The sequence below is a fragment of the Nyctereutes procyonoides genome, unplaced genomic scaffold, assembly GCF_905146905.1.
Source record: "Nyctereutes procyonoides isolate TBG_1078 unplaced genomic scaffold, NYPRO_anot_genome, whole genome shotgun sequence".
NCBI lineage: Eukaryota > Metazoa > Chordata > Mammalia > Carnivora > Canidae > Nyctereutes > Nyctereutes procyonoides.
The window spans coordinates 30045098-30070984 of record NW_026575159.1 but is presented as its reverse complement, the minus strand read 5'-3'; the positions used below and the strand labels follow the sequence as shown (position 1 = coordinate 30070984).

The following is a 25887-nucleotide window of genomic DNA, read 5'->3' as shown; positions in this document are numbered from 1 at the left end:
GCCAGCAGAGCACTAGCCGGTTTTCTTCTTGAGGATGCCCTTCCGTTTGGGAACATCTGATCTGTGCCGGTGGCTAAGGGGAGGTTAGGCACTTCCTGCAGGAGTCGTCCTGAGGGATGTGTGCCCGCCACGAGGTGCGTGGTGTCCTTCCGGCTCCTTCCTGGTGATGGTGGCCCTGACGGCGAGGTCTGTCCAATGGCCCAGGAGTTTGTAGTTATGGTTTTGCAGTCACTACCTGCAGCAGGAGGCCGCTTCTCCTGCCTTCACCTGCGCCTGCGCCCAGCAGACATTCTGGCTCCTTCCGTGCTCGTGACAGAGGATTTGCCACATGACGGTTTTCCTATTCCCACCCTCCTTTCTCCAGTCATCAGCAGGAATTCTTCTGTAGGAATAGGACAGCCCCTCTCCTCCATCTTCTTACTGCCAGTAGGAGGTCGTGGATCTCGGTTTTAGTCTGTGGGCTGGAGCCCATTACGGCCGTTACTTGCCGGGCGTATTAGCTCAGACTCGACTGTTGGAAAACCTCCTCAGTCGTGCAGAAAATACATTTCCTTCCCTTTTCCAGATTTTTTTCCACTTCCTGAGAAATACCAGGTGCTGAGATACCTCTGAGATAGCTTTACGTGTTCTGTATTTGCTATGGTGATTTTGAATCAGCATTCTGGTACCTCTGGGTGGAGCACAGGCCTGTTCACCTTGCATGCATGTGGCCCCTGCACTCTGGGAGCAGAGCCCCATGCCTCTAGTGACCCCACTTCCCTGCCCGCCCCAGCCGTCCCTGTCCCTTGGGCTGAGACTTCTGGTGCTCAGAAGAGCTGACAGAGGAGAAGGGTGTCTCTCCCCACACACCTGCCTTCCCCTTGCCTCTTCTGGTGGAAAGAACAGGGGCTGATGCATTCAGATTGGAAACACAGTTATGCTCATGCTGTGCTCTTAGGTGAGAATTAGAAACATTTAGTTGCTAATAATGAGTTTAAATGTGTGCTCTTCTTTTTTTTTTTTTTTAGTCATTGGAACATGAAGCATTCATATGCTATGCTTTTTATGACTTTTTTTTAAAGATTATTTATTCATTCATGAGAGACACAGAGAGAGGCAGAGACACAGGCAGAGGGAGAAGCAGGCTCCCTGCGGGGAGCCTGACATGGGACTTGATCCCCGGTCTCTAGGATCACGCCCTGGGCTGAAAGCAGTGCTAAACCTCTGAGCCATCGGGGCTGCCTAAAGGTGTGCTCATCTTATGTCTTATGAATTTCTTCTCTGTAGATGCTTCCCCAGAAGTATCTCAGGACCACGAAGAGATTTCTATCTTACTGAGGGAGCAGCCATCCTAATTAATTATCTTTAAATAATTATAGGTGTCCTTTATACTCCATTTGGTGTATGTCTCTGGTGAATACAACTTCCCTTTACCTAAGAATATGCTGTTTTTGGTTCTTAAAGGCAAAAAAAAAAAAAAAAAAACAACTTTACTGGTAGGGTACAGATGGGCAGGAGCCGACAAGCCTCTGCTTCCAGAAGGCATTGGCTGGTGTAGCATCTGTGCCTTCTCATCCCCTATGTCAGGGAGCTGACGCTGGTCTGTAGAGGGATGCTGAGTCCCAGGTGGGAGGGAGGCGAGGCAGACCACGTGAAGACTGCTGGCCACACAGGGCCTTCAGGAACCCCTGGGCGCTGACGCTAGGCCTTGAGCAGCTGCTCCGTCCATCTTGGCAGGTCACACAGTGATCATGGGTTTCTCACTTAGCTCTGTGGTTCCACTTTGAAAGGCCCACCTGCTCCTTCAGCTCTTCAGGGAGAGTAAGGGCGGGAAGGGTATGCAATAATTGACCCCAGCCTCTCTTGCTAGCCTCCACTGGTTCCCTCTACTCTGTGCACTTAAGGAAACCATCTAGAACCAAGCTCATCTTTCTCCTTAACATCTTGTGCAGAGTAGCCACACCCCCGTGTATGATGTTCTGGCTACAGACCAGTTGAAGATCTAAAAATAGCAATTAAGGGCTGCTCTAATGGTATCTAGTCCATCAGTGAGAAATGAGGTACACATAGGCTCCCCCATCTCCCAGAAGCATGCGGGGGCTCTGTATCCACCTAGCATCTGTACTCTACATAGTGGGACAGGATTTCTTCTTTCTTGGGGTTCTATTGGTAGTTTCCACTTGTCCTGTGTTTGCTGGTGAGACCCCAGGGTCATGACTGGTCACTCCTCCCCTCCCCCAATCCCTCCTGCTTTCCCCTCCTCCAGCTTCTGTGTGGCCCATGTGGAATGTGCTGGGAGGCCGAGGAGGCTGGCTTGAGGCCCTGTGAGAGCCAGTGAGGGGCCATGAGCCTCAGAGTGTCACAGGAGGAGGTGGTCCATGCAGTAATAGAGGTAAGTCCCCTTTCCGTGGGGCAGAGGATGATGGGGCCTGTTGGCTGGCTTGGTGGGTTAATGCAGTTCCAGGGGTGGGAGCTGGGATTGGCAGGCAATCCCAGGAGCAGAATGCAAGGAGCCCAGGCTCGTGCTCAGACACATCTGAGTTCTAGTAGAGGCCAGAGGTCGGTTTCTTCATCTGTAACAGGGATTTGTTGTGAGGATCATATGACACAATGTTTGTTGTTGCCTAGAACATAGACTTTTCGTAGATGTCGATCCCCTTTTTCCCTAATTCCCTCATGGGCAGCCCTGGACCCCACTGTTGTGCACCTAGAGTACCTGATGCACGTGCTTTGTGCCGGACTCACCATGACATTAAGGGGGACTTTAAATTACTACTCTATGAAAGGAGTCTTTTATTGATTTTTAGGGCTCACAGAAGCACTGTGGGAAGTCACGCCCGAGCTGACCCAGCACAAGACTGCCTGGTGTGCACACCAGAGGTTCCTGCTGCCCAGTCCCCTGGCTGACGTGGTGCAGATGTGGGTCAAGTGGCCCAGCTATTGACTCGGGTCTCCATATGTCCCCCGTGCCCTCGGCCATCAGGCCATCTGCCCCTGCTCTGCACCTCTGCACGCTGACAGGCATCTGCTAACGTCACGTGTTTCACGTGACAGGTTAAGCACGTGGCTTCCAGTGTTGGCTCAGTGCCCATCTGGTGCCAGGACTGGATTGCAATGGAATTGGGGGAGAAGCCAGTGCCCCTTAACCTTGGGCTAGTTTTCCCATCCGTGCAATGAGGAAAAAAGCTCAGAGTTACCTCGAGGGTTCCACGAGGGACCCTGTACGATGCCAGGCATGCACCGTGCAGATGGACACTTGAGAACTCACTGGCAGGGTTCTTCTGTCATGTCCAGCGTCCGGTCAAACCCCCCAGGCTTGGAGGTGGGGGAGGAAGCAGCCCTGTCCCCTTCTTCCAGCTGAGTTTTCAGGGATTGATGAGCAGAAGGGAAGCAAGCATAATGAGGAAGCCTCTGCCTGCTTTCTTGGCTGCTGGAGAAATAATCTGGTGGTCTCCGAAGGAGGCACTGTCACATTCATCTTCATGCTTGATGACAGGCCTGACTGGAAGTGTCAGGTCTCATTGTAGGCTGTCTCTTCCCACGTGTGGGCCATCAGTTCTGGGTGCCTCCACAGAGCCCCTATTAAAAGAACAGGAGCCTCCTTACAGGACAAGGAACCTTTGAAAGCTCCACTTCCTCAGGCAAATGGCAAGGCTGATTTGGAGCTCATTGATTTTTCCATTTAGCTCAGGAAGGGTGCACTTACTTTTTTGAGTCAGATGATCTGACTCTTCATGCCAGAAGTTTCAGGAGCCTTAAGCACTGGGTCGACTGTGGGCCAGCAGCCCCGGGTCACGCGCCTGGGTTGCAGTGCTGTCCTTCCAACGTTGTGTGACTGTGGGGAACTTCCTTTACCTATTTGGGCCTCAGTTTCCACGTCTGTAAAACGAGCGAGTTGGGTGGTTGTCCTGTGAGAACCCTCCTCGCGTGAACGAGTGGTGGGATGAGTTCTGTCCAGGCGGGAGGGCCGTGGATGCGGGACCCCGTGTGCTGCGGGGCCTGGGGCGGCGTTGCAGGCACACCTGTGTGCTGCGTCTGCCTGCCTTCTGCCTCACGCTCTTCCTCTTCCCCCTTCCGGTAAATAATCTGGAATTCCTGTTGTACTTCAGGCACTGGGGTTATGAAAGGTCAGTGACCCCAGTTCCTGCCCTCAAGGAGGTGGTGATGCAGACTCAGGGAGTGGATACCAGAGAAGAGGAGCGATTCCTGGCCCCAGATCCCTCGGCTGCCGAGGACCCAGCCGGCGTGCGCACCAGCTTGGCCGTTCCTGCGGCGCTGTGGGCCCCGGGCTCCCTCCATGCTCGACGCTGCTCTCCCGCTGCCGTTGCGGCTTCGTCCTTTGGGCTCATTAAGCCTTGGTCCTCTCCTCTGTAGACTGGCATCTTCCTGCCCCTGATGATGCAGGGACATCTAGGGAGTCACTTTGTAAGTGGTGGGGCTCGGGGTCCCTGGCCTGTGCCTGCGGAGTGCTGGGGCAGTGTGGTTCAGTGGAGAGAGCAGAACTCGGGGGGCACACAGGATGTTCTTGCTGGGCCACAGACCTGTGAAAACCGTGTCCAACCCCAGCCTGGCTGTGGATAGTGACCTTTCTAAGCCTGGGCCGCTTTTTCTGTCGGGTGGAACCCTTGGTCCCCAGTTGTGGGCAGCTGTGAGAATTTGACAAGCTGACACCTGTTGTGAGATGGGCACAGGTGACCAGGCTCTGGGCCCAGTGCCTATGGTCAGTGGGGCCGGTTTCCTTGTCTTCCTTTCCCCCACCAAGGGCTGCACAGAAACGGGGCCACAGTGTCCGAATTTATTTCTTCCAGGGCTTCCAGCGGGATCGTCTCCATTGGTCACCACTCCTGTGTGGACAGGCCTCATCCTCTCCTGTTCACTGAATGTGTTGTACTCAGCAGGCTCCAGCTCTCACAGCCACTCTGTGAGGTCAGGGTGCTTGGCCTCCTCTGCTAGATGGGGAGACTGGTGCTTTCCTTAGGGGCACGTGGTGTTTGTGCAGAGCTCCCTTGAAAACTGGTGTGTCTGTCTCCAGAGGGTCATTAGAGGGGCTTCTTGTTGGGAGGGTCTCGAGCTCAGCTCCTGCTAGATAGTTCATGAAGATGCATTTGGCTTGTGTGGCCAGTGCCCTGTATGTGGCCTAGTTCTGGGTTCTGGTTGGGATCTATGGCTTTGGCTGGGTCTCCCATAGCCGGTCATGTGCCTCTGGCCTTCGATGGCCCTTTTATTCCTGGGGTGACCCCCTGCCCTCCCCAGGAGCTGAGCTTAGGACCCCTTCTCCTGGTCTTTTCCTCTCAGGCATGTGGGAAGTTAGCATACAAGGAAGCTGGGATCCTGACCTCTTCTCCACCTGTGTCCCACTGAGAGGTGCAAGGCCACAGGGTGTGTTCCGCTGTTCCCACGGGAGTCTGGTTGGAGTGAGATGCAGCGTCCTGCTCAGGGCATTGGTGGCACCCAGATCACAGGCCATCATGGGACTGTGTGCAGACGTGTCTCCTGCCAGGTGCTGGGAAAGCACAACTGTTAATATCATCACTGTGGTTCTCTGTGTACTTCTCCAACAGAGACTGAGGAGCTGTCTCCTTCCAAGCAGGAGGAATTAAGTGGTGGTGCTGGAGCCCATCCAGCCACCCTTGCCTCTTTCTTCATGAGCAGTGTGTTCTCATGTTCCTTTAATCCCAGGCCAGTCAGTTGTGGTTTTTCTCCTGCACCAGGACATGATGTGACCGGCCTGTCGCCTACAGCAGCCATGCTCCCATTTCCTCTTGACTCTTTTTCTCACCTGGATTGTTCCCAGTATGTTCAGACTTAACACCTGCCTTAGGGGTGGACCTGGGTGTATTGAGCACCTGTGTGCTTTGAAAGGCACTGCCACTGAGGGGACAGTGTGCACGCGTGCTGGGCTGTGTGACTGCACACCGTCCAGGGTGAGGCACTATCTTTAGCTGCTGCTGCTGCTTGCCCTGCTCCTGAGGCTATGCAGGGGGTGGGCTGGAAGCCCATGTAGGGGCTTCAGGGCTCCTTCTCAGGCCACCAAGCTGAGCTGCTCACAGAAGAGCTGGTCGTTCTTCACAGCCAGTTCTGCAAGAGAACAGAGCAGTGCCCTGAGATGTAGGGGGAGCGTTTCCAGGCTTTTTCTGTACACATTTCTATTCTTCAGAATTAAGCTACAGAATAAGGGACGTTTCCCCTGGTTTACAGATGAGGAAGTTGAAGTCCAGGGAGCAGCATGAAGTGTTCTGATCAGGCTTGTTGCTGGGGGAGCTCAGACCTGAACCCAGCGTTTCATTTGCAGCTCAGATTGAAGATTCAAAAAACCATTTATAACTTAGAGCTATTCTAAAAGCAGGTACAACTTGGATATGGACAGGGGGGCATTGAACAATAAACCTTTCTATTCTTCCTCCATTCCTAGGTTCTTTAGAAAGTAAAAAATCAAGTATCATTCTCTGAGCATCTCCCAGACTTTGTGCCTTTTGGCAGATGTGCACTGCACAGCGTCTTAACGTCCTCTGCCAGCTGTTTCTGAAGGAGTCACATAGGAAAGGCTCCCCATGGCTGTGGACAGCAGGAGCTCCTGCTGGGACCCCCGGCATCCCAGCAGGTGTGACAGGCTTGGCTGGCAGGCCGGAGCGGCCACAGAGCCCAGTGTCCTGCTGGAGTCAGCAGGGAGAGAAGGGGCCCAGTGGCTGTGGAGAGTCAGCCTGTCTCCTGTCTTTCTAGCCTCATCTTCCAGCACCTGGAGCGTCTTATGCAGGTGCTCCTTAGGTCGAATATGGGCTTGCCATATCACCTGAGCCCCACAGACCCTGTCTAGAACCAGTCCCAAATTCCTTTCCTTCTGGTTAAAATTCCACTATTCTTTTGAGGATGGCCAATCTATGGACAGTCAACACTGTTAGAATATTAACTTAGTTCAAATTGTAGTCTTGGTGATAACTGCCTTTCATTTTTCACAGTTAAATAGACCAATATTGACTCAGAGTGACTATTTAGTGAGAGGCATGAGATGAAGGACATTACCAATCTTGGACTCCTCACCATGTTGGGGCATCCTCCTGGGACACCGTGGGTTTCGTCCACTGGGAGTCCACGGGCACCTGTCTTTGTTAGGCAGTGAGGTGGAAGCAGTGGGAGCCGGCGACTCCCCAACCCGGCATCCTCGTTTGCTGGTTTAAGGTCAGACCTGCTGCTCAGGCAGGTAGACTGTCAGCATGTCATCATGCACACAGGAGGCCAGGGCACAGTGATGCCATCTGTCTGGGTCCCTGAGCCCGGGAGATGCAGGGCTATTGTCTGACTATCGATCTTCAGACACCATGTCTCCCCCTTTCTTTTTCTTGGCATCTGTGCTGGTGGGCAGGGAGTGACCAGAGGCAAGGACTCGAATGAAACAGGTAGTCAAGTGTTTTGGCAGTGACCTGGCTCTTGTTTTATGGGTGAAGTTCTCTGCCCACATGCTGCATCTTTTGTTCTTAATACTAATGATTTTTTTGTGATGACTTACTACTCGCTAATCCTAGGTTACCTTTGGCTTTACTGTTTTCAGCTGACAGAGAATGTGACTCCTCTAATTTTTCTTATTTAGATAATCTTACTCTTTAGAGCGAATACCTCTTAGGTGAGTGTAATTAGGAATGCATATTTAGTGCACAAGGGATAATTTCCTTACACAGCTGTGCATTAAAAATAGCATCTGCAGGACTATAAGGTTTCCGTTTATAATAGAGATTTATTCTCCCAGAGGCCAGGAAGCCATAATCCTCGGAAAGCCCTTAATATGAATGCTGAAGATATTCCATTCATTCGCTGACTTGGTGAGCAGTTACCGAGCGCCTTCACTGGGCAGCGTGCCAGGCTGTGAGCTGGCACCAGGGCACCACCTCACCTGGGGGGCTCTTGGGGGAGGGACCTCATATTTAAATGGGTCACCGTGCCTGTTTTTCCAGTGGTGCCATGGCTATCTACTGGCGAGGACTTTAGAGTTGGGCAGATGTGGGATTGAATCGCACCATTGGCGAGCTTTGGCATTCATTGTGCAAGTGACAGTCCAGACTGCAGTTTCTGTGTTGGCACATGAGAGGCTCTGCAGGGCAGTGGTCGGGGTGGGATCTTGGGAGTTGTTGCCTAAGCATAATGCCGCATCCTGGTCTATGTGACCTTGTGTTTGTGTTGTTGTTGTTACTGTAGCTCATCGGTTTGTGGCACAGCACCCCCCGCCCCCGCCCAATCCTGGCCCTAAAGGTGCTGGGGCCGAGGCTGTGACTGGCCTGCCAGGCTGTCCTGTTGGCCCCCACCAGTCTGTTTCCTGTCTTCCCTCCCTAGCACCTGTCTTCTTCGTTCAGCTGGGGTCAGACCTCACACAGCAAGGATCAGCCTGGTTTCCTCTCTTTTCAAGCCTCTTCCAGAATAGCTGAGCCTTCTCCTTATACTCTTTCAGCAGGATAGGGTAGCACAGTGTCCAGCATGGGGTGAATGCTCAGTAAATGTCTGCTGGAGAGTCCAGGCACGTGGCCCTCACTTGTCTACCAAGGAACAGTGGAGGGGTGAGGGTGTTTGGGTGGCAACCGTGGCAGTCTTCGGTGGGTGGCAGGGTTCACAGGGTACCTGGCTACCCCCTGCCTGTACAGTCTGAGTTGAGAACAGCAGAGAGGAAGGGGTGAGCATGGCGGTGTCTGCTTACCTATAGGAACAAGGTAGGTTGGAGGTCTGGCCTCACTGTGGCCAGATGGGCTCACTGGTACCCCCCACAGAATCTGCAGGTCCATGCCATTATGGGCAGAGCTGTTGTCACCTGCAGGGTGGGCTGGCAGGGCCCGTGGAGAAGAGAGGGAGGGGGTGAAGCCCTCAGAACACGTTTTTTGCCTGCATCTCACCAGTTAGGGAAGTCCACTTTAGCTCCCACCTCCAGGAGGTGGTTCTCAGTGTGTGATCTCTGAACCAGCATTCTGGAATCCTCTAGAAATGCAAATTCTCGGGCCCTCCCTGATCTGCAAATTGGAAGCACTGGTGTGGTGCTCCGTGGGACATGCCCCCTAGTCCTCCTTCAGCCTCCTCTGGCTCCCCTGTAAAATGTGCCTGAGCTCTTCTCTGAAGGATTTTGAAGCTTAAACTACGATGAATAAATAAAACTGATTTGGTGTTTTGTAGTAGGTGGTCATTAAAAGGCAGTTTCCTTTCCTGTTGGTCAAGGTGAAATGTTCTAGAGGATTTCCAAAATGAGGAGCAGTTTAGAGTGGAGAAAGAATTTTGCTGTTTCTACTGCCTGCAGCAACACCTTTCTCTCTCTGTCTCCGTGCCCGGCTTTCACTCTGTTGGTGGAGACAACGGACATCTGCCCAAGATAGAGGATAGAGGCTCTAGGTGGTGGCTTCTGGTGCAGCTGAGCTGAAAGGTATTCCCTAAAGCAGTTGTTAAATTGATTCCCACTGTGGGGGTAAAGGACCGAGGTCCTGAGACAGGTGGTTCCTCACCGGGGCTGCTGTTTTGAAAGGCCTAGAAGTGCCTCTGCTGGCCAAGCAGGCAGAAAGTTTGTGTTTTCCCTTTAAAGAAAAGTTTTCTGGAGTGGGGAAAAAAGCAAAGGCCAGAGGCTGGGAGAGTTGTTGAATCCCTGAGAAGGGCAGTAGAAATAAGTTAGATCAGGAGCAGCCCAGTTCCAGAGAAAGCAAGCCTTACCAGACAGGAGGCTTTGCTGTGCTCACTGCCTTGCAGTCTGAGCAGCCTTCTCTGGCTTTGCCACCCTCTCGCCACTGACCACCTTCAGCAGGGTCTGTGCACGGGAGGAGGGGGCTTCGTAGGAGAGAGCATAGGCCTGGGGGTTCGAGTCCTGTGGAGCCCCCTAGGACCCTGTGGCCTGGGGTGAGTCCTTGAAATCTGGCTGAGCCCCACGTATCTCACCTGGCAAAGGGAAGTATGAACAGCCATTTCAAGGCTTTCCCGGGGGCACTGAGAGTCCGTTCCAGGGAGCACCTTCCAGCATGTCTGTGCTCTGTAGGGTAGCTACATAGTCACAAGATTTTATTTATTTCTGAGGTCCAGGCTCTAGAATCTTCCATGTGTTAATATTTGCTTCAATGCTTTGTTTTGAAAAATTTCAAGTTGAAAGGACAGTGCAATGAACAACCATACTCTTGACCTTCCTCCTCCTGGGTAATGAAAGTACCAGTGGGGAGTAAACCAAAGACTTGATGTTGCTTCCCTCTGTTGTCCTCCCCTGGCTCTTGAGAACAGTGACCTTTCCCTTGATAACCACAGTGCCGTTGTCACACCCAGGAAATCGAATGTTGGTGCCATGATGTCATCTAATACACTTCCATATTTACCAAATAATGATTTGTTGAAGATCTTTTTTTCCTGATTGATAAAGAATGCATACTTTTTTTTTAAGATTTTATTTATTTATTTGACAGAGTGAGCACAAGCGGGGGAGGTGGGGCAGAGGGAAAAGCAGGCTCACTACTGAGCAGGGAGACCGATGCAGAGCTCCATCCCAGGACCCTGAGATCATGACCTGAGCTGAAGGCAGACGCTCAACTGACTGAGCCACCCAGGTGCCCCAAAGAATGCATAGTTTAATCTACAACACCTCCTTCTTCCAGCATAGCTTGTTTGAATATGTTTTCTGTGTTTTGTTTCACTGACAAGAGCTTGGAATAGATCTTCATGCTTTCCTGGTGGCCTCTCCATATGGGACCACCTTGAGCAAGGGCCCAGTGAAGGGTTCTTTCCATCCCCTCCATAGGGGGTTGGTGTGATAGGAAGGGCCAGATCTGAACATGAGCCTTGGCCTTGGTCAGGTCAGTTGTCTGTTCCTTTCTGGATCTTGGGTTTCCAAGGTAAAAAACAAAACAAAAAGAAAACAGAAAACGACATTGCTGACTTGATTGTTTCTAAGGCTCCTTTTAAATTCTGATTTTTTTTTTTTTTTGGCTAAAATCACTGAAATTTTGTCGTCAGAGCTTGAGAGGTGACTCAGGTCATCTTTGCTGTGCTGTGCGGCCCCAACACCTGCTCACTATTGGAACACCTGTACTGACAAGAGCCCATCATTTCACAGGACTCTAGTGATTTTGACATTTCACTATATATATGTATGGTTTTTTTTTTTCCTGCTGGGTGTGATGTAGCCATGGTATTGATCCTTATGTCTCCTTTTCAGGGGCCCCAGGATGGAAACCATCTGGGAGAAGACAATCTGTGTGTTTGCGGGGTGGGGGTGGAGCTGGCTCAGGTAATCCCAGTGGCTGAGGGCTTTTTTTCTTCGGTTGCTGTTGTGGCTGGTTATTCTTGGAGACATTATGGACTGTGAAGTCCACCATGCAGTTGTAGCCAAATTCTTACCCGGTTATTGGCTTTACAAGATATCTGTTGAAGGTAACGTAGCCCTAGCATCAAAGGTCTCTACCTACTTTTGGGAGTCCTAATAGCCAGGATGCCTTCCAAGGACTCCTTTAGTGTCTGCATCACCACCTTCTTGTCACCTTCTTGTCTATGTCACCAGAATTGGCCACCTCTAGACAGTAGGTTATATACATGACATACATGTTTGGCATGGGGACAAAGAAGGCCTTGCCAGTGTGCACCTATTCAGGTCAGGAATGACCTTTCCACTTGACTACTGGCCTTGATAGTGCCAGTGGATGCAGGCACGATGTTCTGAGCAAGGCCATCAAGCTACACTTTGTCAAAGGGGTCACCCAGTCCTTTGGGAAGTAGTGTTCGTATGCCCTGGTCATGAGTCTCTCCACCACGCCATAATCGTCATGGGTAATTTTGGCTAGAGGGGCTTGGGTGGAAGGTAGTTAGTGGTAGATTAGGTATTGCTGATAATCTTGAGGGGGGTTGCATGCTTCTTGTGACTTTCAAGGAGGGAAGAGAAGAGATGGTTCTACTCTTGAGGTGAGTCTCACACTTTTCAAGATAGCTGTATAGACTCCACAATATATTTAGCATTAGCATCACTCCATTTGATGTTGATGCTAGTGGGTTCCTGTTTCTGGGAGACAGATACAGGGTTATCCTTTGATCACAAATTTTCTGTTTGCAACCTGGATGAATCTTTTAGATTTGTGATGGGTGGAATCATACTGCAGGGGGCAGACCATGCAGTTTTTAAATGAAAAGATCAATGAAAAGGTCAATGCAGAGATCAATGATGGACACTGTGTCCACTCTTCCAGAGTTCAAAGCAACCCTGGATAGAACAGGTGTCTAACACATCCCAATCCATGTACTCTGACCTTCATCGTCAGGTCTTAGAGATGTGGCTGGCATGACAGCAAACAAGTGTAGCTTTCTACTAAGCAGAGTGGATCGATGAGCATCTACTATGAACCTTCCATATGCACAGACATCCTTAAGTCATTTGTCAAAACATGGAAGTGAAAACTAGGGAAGAACAAGTCAAATATACTCCATGGTTTAATGACTGGAACATAAGTTTTGGATTTAAATACAGCTGGCATTTTAACTACTGGGCACATTAAATCATTCTGTTTAAGTTTTCTTACCTATAAAAAAGTGGGTAATAGTTACATTGTTTTAAAAGCCTCATTCAGGGAAACACATGGATACTGAGAGGCCTCCCCCGTCCCCCATTTGCTGGTAGGCTTAAAGCTCCTCCAAATAAGAACCTGGCTACTTAATCCTCATTAACAAAAAAGTATCCTTCCTTCTCTGTGAATTAAGCCTTTCTGATTCTTGTACCTCTCTTGAGTAAACCATAATTGCATTCCAACCATTTGAGTAAATGAACTCCACGTTTTCATCCTTGGTTAACAGACCTCACGGCCCCTTGTCTATTAGAGCAGCAGCATACAGTGGAACTGGAGGGATTGTGATTCCACTCTCTAAGGCTAAAATGCTATTAAGGACTTAATGAAGGTGCAGCAGTGTGAGGGAGGATGCCAGGGCTAATGAGATCAAAGACAGACTTGTCACAGATTTAACGTTGGATGAGATCTCACGGTGCATTTGGTTTGGGGCCAGGATTCTAAGATGTGGATTTGACCTCTTTCTTTCTTCCACATTGATGTACTCCGCTTTCCATAAGTACCAGGTGCCAGGGTCTAATGTTGGAATGCTGTGAGTCCTGTCTCTGTGGACCCCCAATGGAGGTGGGAACAGGCCCACTCCAAAGCACCAAGTTGTGTCCGGTGGAAGGGGGAACAGGATGCTGCATGCCTCCAAGGAGGGGAGGGGAGGGGTGCCTTTCCCCTGACTCTGAAGGTGGAAACTGGTGACATGAATCTGACAGAGTTGAGCATATACTGGCACATTTTGTTTCCTCCCAAGATTGCTTTGTGCCCTTCCCTCTCTCCTTAGTGTTTTTGCTTGACCCTACCCAAGGTCACTATCCTACCTGGTGCTGGGTGTTTTTGAATGAGGGTGGCTGCCCCTCTCTTGAATCAGTTGCTGTGTGTTCTGCTGCTGCTGCTGCTTCTTCTTCTTCTTCTTCTTTCTTCTTCTTCTTTTTTTTTTTTTTGATAGTCTGCTCACCTAGCAGTGTGCATGATAAGCCAGGGTCACATGTCTGTCCACTCACATCCTATGTTTGTTGATTATTCATTGGAGATGTTCTCCATATGCACTATTGTCAACCTAGACATGAATAAGACCTAACCTATTCATACCAGAAGAAGATACACATCTATCAGAATATTCATAATTTAGAAAAACTGACAACATCTAATGTTGGCAAGGATGTGGAGCAACTAGAACTCTCATATGTTGTTAGTGGGGATGTAAGATGGTAAACCCAGTTTGGAAACTACAGATCTTATTAAATGAACTACACATCTGCCATAATAACCCCAAAATTTCATGCCTAAGTATTTATCCAAAAGACATGGAAACATGTATCAACAAAAAACTTGCATAATAATTTTTTAAAAGGTTTTATTTATTTACTCATGAGAGACACACAGAGGGGCAGAGACACACAGGCAGAGGGATAAGCAGGCTCCATGCAGGGAGCCCAACGTGGGACTTGATACCCGGTCTCTAGGATCACACCCTGGGCTGAAGATGGCGCTAAACTGCTGAACCACCTGGGCTGCCTCAAGAATTTTTTTATGCAGCTTGATCTCTATTATCCTCAAATTGGGAACTACTCACATGCCTATGAATTGGAGAATGGATAAACAGATTGTGCTATATTTATACAATTGGAATACTACTGAGGAATGAAAAAAATGTATATCTGCAGCTGTCAAAATATGTGTCCATTATACACAATAACATAGGTAAATATCGAAGACATGTCACACAAGGGAAGCCAGCTATAAAAGAGAACATACCATATAATTCTATTTATGCGAAATCCAAGGGAAGGCAAATCTAATCTGTGGTAAACATTTTCAGAAGAGTGGTTGCTCATGAGAGTGTCTTGGATTAGAAGCGGGTACAAGGGAGCTTCTCTGGCTGGTGGAGGTGTTGTGTGTCTTTATTAGGTTGACAGTTACATGGGGAATATGTTTATCAAAACTTAATTGTATACTTGGCTGTACATTTTCACTGTATATAAAGTTCACTTAACACCAAAAAGGAAATATTAACAAATACCAGACTCCAGTTGGTAGATTTGCTCTTTGTAATAGTATGTATTAGCAATTATGACACCGCTTTCTGTATATTTTTATGTGTGAGCAATTATGACACCGCTTTCTGTATATTTTATGTGTGAGCAATTGAGTAAATACATTGAGGATGATGGGACCTCCATTTCTCACAATTAAAGAAGGTTGCTACACATGTGGAAAGGGGGGAAATTTAAATGAATCTTGTGTAAGTTTGGAACTTGAGATTTCACTATGAACTCCCAGTGTGTGGTATATTCCTGTATCATTGTCCGTATATACACCTGTGTCTATATAAAAATTGAAGCAGAGATAGGTGTCTGTGTGTGTGCGCGCGCATACATAGGCATAGGCATATGCACACACTTCAAGTTTATTTACTGAAAAAGCCTCGAAGCAAGAGCATCTTGGTAGCAATGAGTGCATCTAGCACCCATTTCTTGTTATCATTCCCCGCAAAAATGATCCAGTCTTCTTCAGAGAAATGGCTGATTTCTAGGGCAGGGAAAATATAAGATGATCCTAGAATATCCTGTTGTTCCATAAAGTAAGGGATTGCTTAAAGATCAATGAGAGCATGTCACAGGATAGAGCAGCTAGATCGAACAGATGCCAGATCTGGGACAATCTGTGTGTCAGCATGAGTAATGATAGTAACAGATTATAACCCATTGAATAAAAACAAGAAGCCATTTATCCATGTGGATATTAACCAAATAAATGGGGAAGAAAAACCTCTTACAGTAGATTGGCATCTAATAAATGTGAAATGAATGATGATGTTAGAAGTCTATCAGTGGATGCTGTGCTAGTGGGTGAAAATTTAATGAGGAATAGGCATTTACCAATTCTCAAAGCATCTCCACACAAATTACTTATTGATTACAAGGGAAAATATAGAAACTAAAGAGAGGAGAAACCTTGCAGACATTATCTTATCATACTTATCTATATATTTATATGAAATGGAGAATTATAAAACAATGGGATAAAATGTGAACAATTTTTGAATTAGGTAACAGGGAGGGCTTTTTTACTTTCAATTTTTCTGTCAATTTGAGATAATATTGCAGTTAAAAGTTTAAAAGATAAACTTTAAAGTAGCAGAAGAAAATAGAATTATATTTTAGGTTTGTCCTTCTCCGATTGACTTAATTCACTCAGCATAATACCCTCCAGTTTAGAGTGTGGGGAGTGTTTCCAACTATGACTCAGGAATTCTGAAAAAAAAGTGCAAGAGACATACAAGATTGATGCATTAACTAGAAGAATAGTAACTATTTCTGCAAGGCAAATAAACAGTGCCAAAGATGGTGTCCAACTGTGAAAAATATTTGAAACTTCTGTCACAGGCAAGAAGTAATTCCCTTAATGTATAAAACCTAGAAGTCTGGAAGAAAAAGGACTGATAGGTCAATTTCAAAAAAAAAAAAAAAAAGTGAAATGATATGCATGTAAACTTCACAAAAAAAGATGTGAAAATGGCTGCTTTTCTTGTACCCCAAATCAGATTTCTGACTTGGTCTTTTAACAGTCCTGTGACATACCCCCCCTCCACGTGAACCTGGTGTCCCAACCCTTTTCGGCCACCAAGGGACTGCTATACCTCTTGAGTATGAGCCATTATGATGGCTGATGTTGCTTAAACCCATTCCTGCATTATTGTGGGTGTACTATTTAATTTGTAGTCACTTGGCATCTTTAAGGCATAATTAACACTGAAGACAGACTTTGGCTGAAAGTGCTAATTAACTGGAAAGTAATGGTATGGCTCTCATTTGTATGTTTCATTGACCTTAAGTAAACCATAGGGCTGGTCTCTTGGGAATGAACCCCAGCTGGGACCTCTGGTCCTGAATGTTTGACTTATTAAGTGGATCATATCACAGCTATTAATCTTGTGTCCTATCACAGAAATAGAGCAGAAGGAAATCTGTGGTGACAGATCCAATTAGGGTCTTTAAAAATTAGAGATCTATATCTTAGGATACTGTACAAGGGTGATGGTTTCTCTCTGGCAAGAGCCTTATTTAGATTAGAAATCATGAAACATTAGTAATACAGAATGAATAATAAGAGTTCATTTATGAAGTGGTAGGAACCTTAGGTGTTACCTGGCACAACTCTGATTTTATGGATGAGGATATGGGAAACTGGAGGAGGGATACGACTTTTCCAAGATCATGTGAAGTTTTAATTGTGGTAAATCAAACTCCACTTTATGATTTTTGCTGTAAAACCTGGGAATCCTGAAGAAGCACATTTGTACTGAGACAGAAGCAGTCCCACATCAGTGTGGTCCACACTGTTACTTGGAGTCTTTTGTTTTAATGTTTGCAAGTGACTGTGCGTCTATAAATGGTCAGAAATCAACTTTGAGTGTAAATTGCTTTCTGTAAAATGCAGCCACACTAACTACAGTTTGAAGTTTGGACACATGAATATCATGTAACCACCATCACCACCACCACCACCACCATGATATAAAATATACTCATTACCCCCTCAGAGTTTCCCTTACCCCCTGTTACAGTGAATCCTTTCTTGCCCCCAACCCGAGGCGACTACTGATCTGCTGTTTCTCACTCAAGACTAACTTTTTCCAGCATCTCCTATACATGCAAGCATATTGTATAGTGCACTACCTCTTTCACTCTGAATGTTTTTGAGATTATTCCATGTTATGTGTATCAGTAGTTTGCTCCATTTTGTTGCTGAGTAGCATTCCATTTTATGGATGTACTGTGATGAATCTAGTCACTCACCTCTTCTTGGACATTGAGGTTATTTCCATTTTGGGATTATTATGAATAAAATTTCCACGGACATCTACACACATGCCTTTGTGTGCATATGTGTTTTTATTTTTCTTGGTAGGAATTTTATTGCTGAATAATATGTTAATTATTTAAAATTTCTTAAAGACTAGTTGTTTTCTAAAGTGATCGTAATATTTTATATTACTACCAGCAATTTCTGAGAGTTCTAATAGATTCCTTAGAATTTTTTTTGTACATAATTGTGTTGTCTGTGAGCAGTTTTACTTCCTTTCTGGCATATATTTCTTGAATGTCTTTTTCTTACCTTATTGAACTTGCTAGGATTTCAGGTACATTGTTGATGGTAGTAGTGATAGCTACGTCCTTGCCTTAATCCAGATTAAAATCTGAACACTTAGTTTACCATGAGATGTGGTATTAAACTTCACAACGTTGGGTGTCTGGGTAGCTCAGTGGTTGAGCTTCTGCCTTTGTCTCAGGTCATGATCCCAGGGTCCTGGGATTGAGTCCCGCATTAGATTCACTGCGACGAGCCTGCTTTTCTCTCTGCCTCTCTCTGTGAGTCTCTTATGATTAAATGAATAAAATCTTTAAAAAACCCTGCAAAATGTTTTCATGGGTACTTTATAGATTGAGGGTATTCTTTTCTATGCCTACTTTGTGGAGATTTAAAAAAAAAAAAGACCCTTAAGTTGGTTTTGAATTTTGTCAACTGTGCTTTCTGATGCTATCGAGATGATCATATGGCTTTTCTTTTTTGTCTGGTAATATGGTGAATGACATTAACTGATTTTCTGATGTCATACCAATCTTATAGTATTGAGATAAACTTACTTGGTTATGATGTATTTTTCTTCTTATCTATTACTGGATTTAGGATTTTTACATCTAAATATATGAGGGATATAGGTCTGTGGTTTTCTTTCCATGTAAACTCTGTATTACTTTAGTATTTGGGTAAGACTGCCCTCATAAAAAGAATGGGGACATTTCTTCTATTTTCTGAAGGTTTTTGAATAAAACTGTATTATCTCTAACCTAAGGTTTTGATAGAATTCAGTGGGTAAACCACTTGGGGTTTAGCTTCTTTTAGGAAGGATGTTTTCAGTTGTGAATCCAGTGTCCTTAGTTGACAGGAGGCTCTTAGCTTTTCTTTTTTTCTTTTTTTTTCCTGGTTCCGTTTGGTAATGTGTTTATTTAAGTTGAATCTATTGGCACTAAATTGTTTGCACTATTTTATTATCCTTTTAATGTGTGTAGGATCTCTCCTGACATTCATTTTCATTTTTGATACTGTTGTTCTCCTCCTCCTCCTCCTCCTTTCTCCTCTTCCTCTTCCTCTTCTTCCCCTCCCCCATTTTTGATACTGGTAATTAGTTGTTTCCTCTTCTTCCTCCTCCTCCTCCTCTTTCTTCTTCACCAGCCTGACAGAGGATTGTCACATTTATTGATATTTTCAAGAACTAGACTTCATTTTTCTCTATTTTCAATTTAATAATTGCTTAATTCTGCTTTTCCTGCTGAGATGTTGTTGCTTCTTATACAACTCCTGGCCTTCCAGGTCTAGTAGTCTTCTGTATCTCCATATATCCTAGGACAACTCTCTGTAACATACAACAGTTTATCTAAAGATGTCTCTGGGCTTATGTCTTTAACTAGACTTGAGTCTGTGTAGGTAGCATCATGTCTTGTGCCATCATCCTATACATATAGTAGACATTTGTTTAGGGTTTGAGTGAGTATATGAATGAATGAATGCTCTTCTGAATGGTTTGCAAAAATGGCAAGAGAGTGGGCTGTGCAGTCTTGTTGTTCTGCATTTAAATCTTGGTTGCACTGCTTCCTGGGTGTATGGCCTGGGTCAGTCATAATAGCTCTGAGCCTTGTTTAAGAAAACAGGACTTTCCTTGTAGGGTTCTTAAGAATGTTAGAATCAGTGTGTATAGATTATTTTATCATAGTATTTTGTACCTAGTAGGGGCTCAATAAAACATATTGAAAGACCTTTTATTTTAGCTCAAATAATTAGTAGTATGCCTGGAAATTTTTTTTTTTTTTTTGCTTTAGTTTCTTGCCCATTACTGATTTCTGTTATGTCTTTTCCAAGTAAGGACCTCAGCATACTCTGAGAAGGGAAAGTGTCATGGTAGAAGTAGCACATTGCTTCTCAGTATATTGTAATTGAAAAAAAGTTTAGGCATCCTGTGTCTTTTACCTTACCAACTCACTTTCTGTTTTTATTAAAATTTTCTAATCTTATAGGGCCAACAAAAGTTTTTCTTTTTTTTTTTAATGAAAGAAGAAAGGCAATAATACTGAATAATTTCACAATTTTTTTTGAAACCTACCATTTATATTTAAAATTTAAATTCAATTAATTAACATATAGTATACTATGAGTTTCAGAGGTAGAGGGTCAGGGATTCATCAGTCTTATATAATGCCCAGGGCTCATCATATCACATGCCCTCCTTAATGCCCATCACCCAGTTACCCCATCCTCCACCCTGTCTGCTCCAGGGACCCTCAGTGTATTTCCTATGATTAAGAGTCTTTTATGGTTTGTCGCCCTCTCTGATTTCATCTTGTTTTATTTTTTGTTCCCTTCCCCTTTGATCTTCTGTTTTGTCCTCTTAAATTCCACATATGAATGAGATCATAATTGTCTTTCTCTGATTGACTTATATCGCTTAGCATAATTCCCTCTAGGTCCACTCGTGTCATTGCAAATGGCAAGATTTCTTTTTTTTCAATGTCTGAGTAGTAGTCCAGTTCTCACAAAAATCTTTAATTTGCTTTGACTTTTATAAATTATTTCCCCATAATCATATTTTTTCCATGATTCTTTACAGAGCCAAAGACCTAGCCAATTCCAAGAAAATAGAAACACAGACTATTTCTTCTTTGTCATATAGTACTTGATTGTTATGTAACCCTGTGAATTTTTTGCTGCATTCCTAGGTGATTTCTATTACATCATTCCCTGGAGGTGATTTTTAAATTTACCTTAATATACAAAGTCTGGGGGCATCTGGGTGGCTCAGTTTGTTCAGCATCTGCCTTCAGCTCAGGTCATGATCCCCGGGTCCTGGGACTGAGCCCCATGTTGGCTCCCTGCTCATTGGGGAGCCTGTTTCTCCCTCTGCCCCCCACACTGCTCCTGCTCTCTCTTGCTCACTCTCTGTCTCTCAAATAAATTAATCTTTAAAAAATAAAAAAAAAAACACCTCGTGTGTCATTTGTGCTACTTCACAGATTTGGGCATTTCAAGGCCATTATTCAGAATATTCGTTTCCCTGACCACCATGCCTGCAGTTTGAGAAAACTGCCATGTGTGTGATGGTTGTTGGGTTGGCTTTGTTTACCAGTTACTTAATTCAGATACTCATTCACTCAGTGTTTACTGAGCTTTCTGAGATCAGGGACTATACTTTATTTATCTTGTTTTAAGCATAAAGCCTGGCACCCAGAAAGTACCCAGAAGTGCTTGAAAAAAATAGACCAAACAAATAAAAGTCAGTTGTATTCAGAAGGTTGTTACAGAAAGGCTTATTGGGGGGTACCTGGGTGGCCCATTCAGTTAAGTGTCTGCTTTGTCTCAGATCATGAGCTCAGGGTCTGGGGATCGAACCCCATGGTGGGCTCCCTGCTCAGTGGGGAGTCTGCTCCTCCCTCTCCCTCTCCTTCTGCCCCTCCCCCTGACTTGCTCTTTCATTTGCTTGTCCTCTCAAATAAATAAAGTCAAAGAAAGGCTTGTATGTGAGAGGGATCTTGTCATTTGCTCCTGATGAGGGATTTTGTAAAAAGTATAAGAAATATTCACAAGAAATCAGCAATCCTTTTGAGATGACAGGGCAGTGCCTTATACTATGGGAAAAGCATTTGGGATTTTGGTGAATCTAAAATATCGTCTTTGGGTGTTAAAAAATATTCTGTATTTTCCTGAGCCCTTTTATTTTATTTTTTTAATAATAAATTTATTTTTTATTGGTGTTCAATTTGCCAACTTACAGAATAACACCCAGTGCTCATCCCGTCAAGTGCCCCCCCTCAGTGCCCCTCACCCATTCACCCCCACCCCCCGCCCTCCTCCCCTTCCACCATCCCTAGTTCGTTTCCCAGAGTCAGGAGTCTTTATGTTCTGTGTCCCTTTCTGATATTTCCCACACATTTCTTCTGCCTTCCCTTATATTCCCTTTCACTATTATTCATATTCCCCAAATGAATGAGAACATACGATGTTTGTCCTTCTCCAATTGATTTATTTCACTCAGCATAATACCCTCCGGTTCCATCCACGTTGAAGCAAATGGTGGGTATTTGTCGTTTCTAATGGCTGAGGAATATCCCATTATATACATATACCACATCCTCTTTATCCATTCATCTTTCGATGGACACCGAGGCTCCTTCCACAGTTTGGCTATTGTGGACATTGCTGCTAGAAACATCGTGGTGCAGGGGTCCCGGCGTTTCACCGCATCTGTATCTTTGGGGTAAATCCCTAACAGTGCAATTGCGGGGTCATAGGGCAGGTCTATTTTTAACTCTTTGAGGAACCTCCACACAGTTTTCCAGAGTGGCTGCACCAGTTCACATTCCCACCAACAGTGTAAGAGGGTTCCCTTTTCTCTGCATCCTCTCCAACATTTGTTGTTTCCTGCCTTGTTAATTTTCCCCATTCTCACTGGTGTGAGGTGGGATCTCATTGTGGTTTTGATTTGTATTTCCCTGATGGCAAGTGATGCGGAGCATTTTCTCATGTGCGTGTTGGCCATGTCTATGTCTTCCTCTGTGAGATTTCTCTTCATGGCTTTTGCCCATCTCATGATTGGATTGTTTGTTTCCTTGGTGTTGAGTTTGATAAGTTCTTTATAGATCTTGGAAACTAGCCCTTTATCTGATACGTCATTTGCAAATATCTTCTCCCATCCTGTAGGTTGTCTTTGAGTTTTGTTGACCGTATCCTTTGCTGTGCAAAAGCTTCTTATCCTGATGAAGTCCCAATAGTTCGTTTTTGCTTTTGTTTCCTTTGCCTTCGTGGATGTATCTTGCAAGAAGTTACTGTAGCTGAGGTCAAAAAGGGTGTTGTCCTGAGCCCTTTTAAAGTGAGAAGTGTAGAAGTCCTCTTGGATAAGGCATGCCTTTATCTGGGTCATAAGGGAAGATAACATTTATGTAGGTGAAGAGAATCAGTGAGAGCATCCCTGGTAATACAAAAGTTGGAGGGAAGTTGTAAACCTATAGGTGTGGATGATACCCTGAAGAAGGGTGGGAAGTGAGCTTTTAAAATGGCATGAAAAGGGCAGCCCTGGGTGGCTCAGCGGTTTAGCGCCGCCTTCAGCCCAGGCTGTGATCCTGGGGACCCGGGATTGAGTCCCACGTCGGGCTCCCTACATAGAGCCTGCATCTCCCTCTGCCTGTGTCTCTGCCTCTGTCTCTCTCTCTGTGTGTGTCTCTAATGAGTAAATAAAATAAATTAAAATAAAATAAAATGGCATGAAAGGCTCAAAGAGACATCTCTTCAAGGCTGACAATAAGTGGCCAGTAAGCACTTTGAAAGATGCTCAGTATCATTAGTCATTAGGAAAATGCAACTCAAAATCAAAAAGAGATGGCATTTTACACCCATTAGGAGGACTATTATAAAAAACAAACCAGCCCACAAAACAGAAAATAACAGATGTTGACAAGGATGTGGAGAAATTAGATCCCGTATGCACTGTTGATGGGATTGTAAAATTATCCAGGAACTGTGGAAAATGGGATGGTGATTCCTCAAACAATTAAATACATGTAAATAAATGAATACCCAAAGGATTGAAAGCATCATCTCAGGCCTGATATCTGTACACCCATGTTCATGGCAGCATTATTCACAATATCTGGAAGGTAGGAGAAACCCAGGTGTCTATCAACAGATACCTGGGATGAACAAAATGTGGCCTCTGCGTGCAGTGGAGTATTATCCAGCTTTAAAATGGAAGTTACAACATGTATGACCCTTGAAGACATGCAGCTGAGTGAAATAAACTAGTTATGAAAGGACAAAAGCTAGGGGTCTTTTTACATGAGGTTCCAAGAGTCCTCAAATTCATAGAGACAGAACAAGCATGGTGGTATCAAGAGTTGGGGGAGTTTGGGGGGGATTAAGTGTTTAATGGGGACATAGTTTCAGTTCACAAAAATGAAAAAGTTCTGGATATGGACAGACGGTGGTGATAGTTGCACAACTGTGCAGATGTACATCATGCCATGGAACTGTAACTTAAAAATGGTTGAGATGATAAATTTTATTATATATATCTTATGATAAAAAATGGGGGGAGGGTAAAAAAATAGCACTGAAATGCATTTCCCATTTCTTCCCATTTTAAGCCATGTTGCCTCAGGGTATCAGATGGTGAGGTTGTAGAGGGAGAAAGGGATTTGTTTAATGAATGTTTTACCTGTTCTTTGGCTACATTTTCTCAATGAATCTGCGCTGAAGTCTACCAAGCTAGGTATTCACTATTGTCCCCATGTCACAGTGGAGAAGCAGGCTGAGAATGGAGAGAACAGGTGCCCAGGGTCTCCTGGAACCAGGGGGTCACACTTAGCTTCACTGACCCCCAGACCTGTTCTCTGCCCACTGCACGGTGGAGTCTCTCCACTCTGGCCTTCACACAGGACAGTCCTCGTCCTCCTTCAGATGCCCTTCCTGTGACAACATGCACATATATAGGTTGTGTTCTTCATTTTAAAAAAGACTGTAGCTGTGGCTGCCTCTGCACTGGAAGAAAGACATAGGGCAATGAAAGGCGCGGATCGAAGGCTTAACACTGTATCTTGTCAGGAAGGGTTACCGACAGGACTCTTGAACATAGAGGGGAAGGCAGGTAGCTCCTCCCGTCCTTTTGGAAGCGTGGCTTCATTTTGCTCTGAGCAGGCGGCAGGATACCTGGCCCCCACCAGGTGCACGTGGCTGTGAAGCCCTGGGTGGCCATTGCCTGAGCCACACCTGTTTGTGCTCAGGGTGCTCTGACTTCCATGAGTGTCGTCCATAATCAGCTGAAGGCCAGACACGAGCACTTGCTCAGACCTGTTTACCCATGGCTGGGCTGCAGCAGTGCCAGCTCTGGCCCTTCTTCCTTAAGTCTGCCTTCCTTGGATTTTCATGACATCAGCCTTTTGTCTCTTGTTGCTGGTGCTTTTAAAGGTGTCCTATCTGTCACACATACCCTAATGCAGATCATTAAGATCTACTCCCGTTTTCTTCCTACAGTTTATCAGCAAGCTTTTCTACGTAAGGAACCACATAGTAAATATTCCAGTTTTGCTGGCCATAAATGGTGTCATATGTTCTTTGTTTTCTGTTGTTGTTTTACAACCTTTTAAGACTGTAGAAACTGTTCTCGGGGCTGTAGTTTGCTGATGCCTGTGTTAGAACTTTACTGTGGAAGGTTGAGTCACTCTAGTGAGGAACTGATCTGGGTTTGAGATTTCTTGTTGCTATAGTTACTTGGGTGCACCACAGGCTGCAAAATTCCTCTGGTGTTGTCTTATATGGGGGGAGGAAGTAGGGGCTGCTGAGTGCTAGGAGCTTTTCCCAGAACTCTCATCCACCATCCTCAGCCCTCCCTGCATGCCACCACCATGGGTGGGGTCTTTCCACACCTTTGTTCCTTCCCCACTGGTGCTGGTGGCAGGAGCAGATGGGGCTTCTCTGCTGTCCTGGTCCTGTGCTGTGCACCTGGGTCTCATGTGTTGGGCTCCCTGGGCATCCCTGCTCCTCCCCCACATAGCAGCCCATCTCTGCCTAGTATCTGGTGTGCCTTGTGGATGAGTGGGTTTCCAGCCCTGCTCACTGGTGGGACACCTCTAACATCCTTGGTGCAGGATTCTGGCTCAGGACTAGCTTTTGCCCTTCTCCTCACTAAAATGGATATTTATCCCTGTCTTTGTGTCCTTGACATTGATTACCCCTCCTCCAGCAGCTTAGGGTTTTGCTTCAGAGGAGAAAGAAAGGTGTGGATGAGGATGAGAGGGGAGTGTGGGGTTGGGCCTGGGGTTTTGGTTTCTTACCTTTCCTTCATTGGCTGCAGAGGAAAGCTCTTCCTCCGGGCCTGTGCTACTAAGGAAGGCTCCCTCTGTTCTGCTGCACCATGGCCATCCTTTGTGTGTTTACCCTGGGAGGTCCATGGTGAAGAGCCTGGAGGGGGTGGGAACTACCTTCTGGTCTGGGTTTCCAGGGGAGGTCTCCACTATTATTAGAGCCCCTACTCAGCCTTTAGCAGTTCATTAAGGTTGAGCTGTTTCCTTCCTACTGATTTGTATGATGGCTGGCTCTACACGTGCTGAGAAGATGTCCGTACCCTTACCTTCTGGAAGGGCCTTGTACCTCCTTGGCCTTCTGGCTCTATGGTTTCCCTGGGTTCAAGGAAGTGTCATGAGTTTATAGCCCATCTGCTATACTGACTGTTGGCCTGGGAGCCATACTCTATCTTCCTGATAGAAGTGCCACCTCTCCCCACCTTCCTCATCTGTATAAGTGATGCTGATTGAAATGTGTTTTT

At 45.8% G+C, this 25887-nt stretch overlaps 1 protein-coding gene across 1 annotated transcript in view; it reads left to right on the top strand.

The window, feature by feature from the left end:
* TRAPPC9 (trafficking protein particle complex subunit 9) overlaps positions 1-25887 on the top strand; it is a 542263-nt gene that overhangs the window by 312449 nt on the left and 203927 nt on the right. The window lies entirely within an intron of this gene.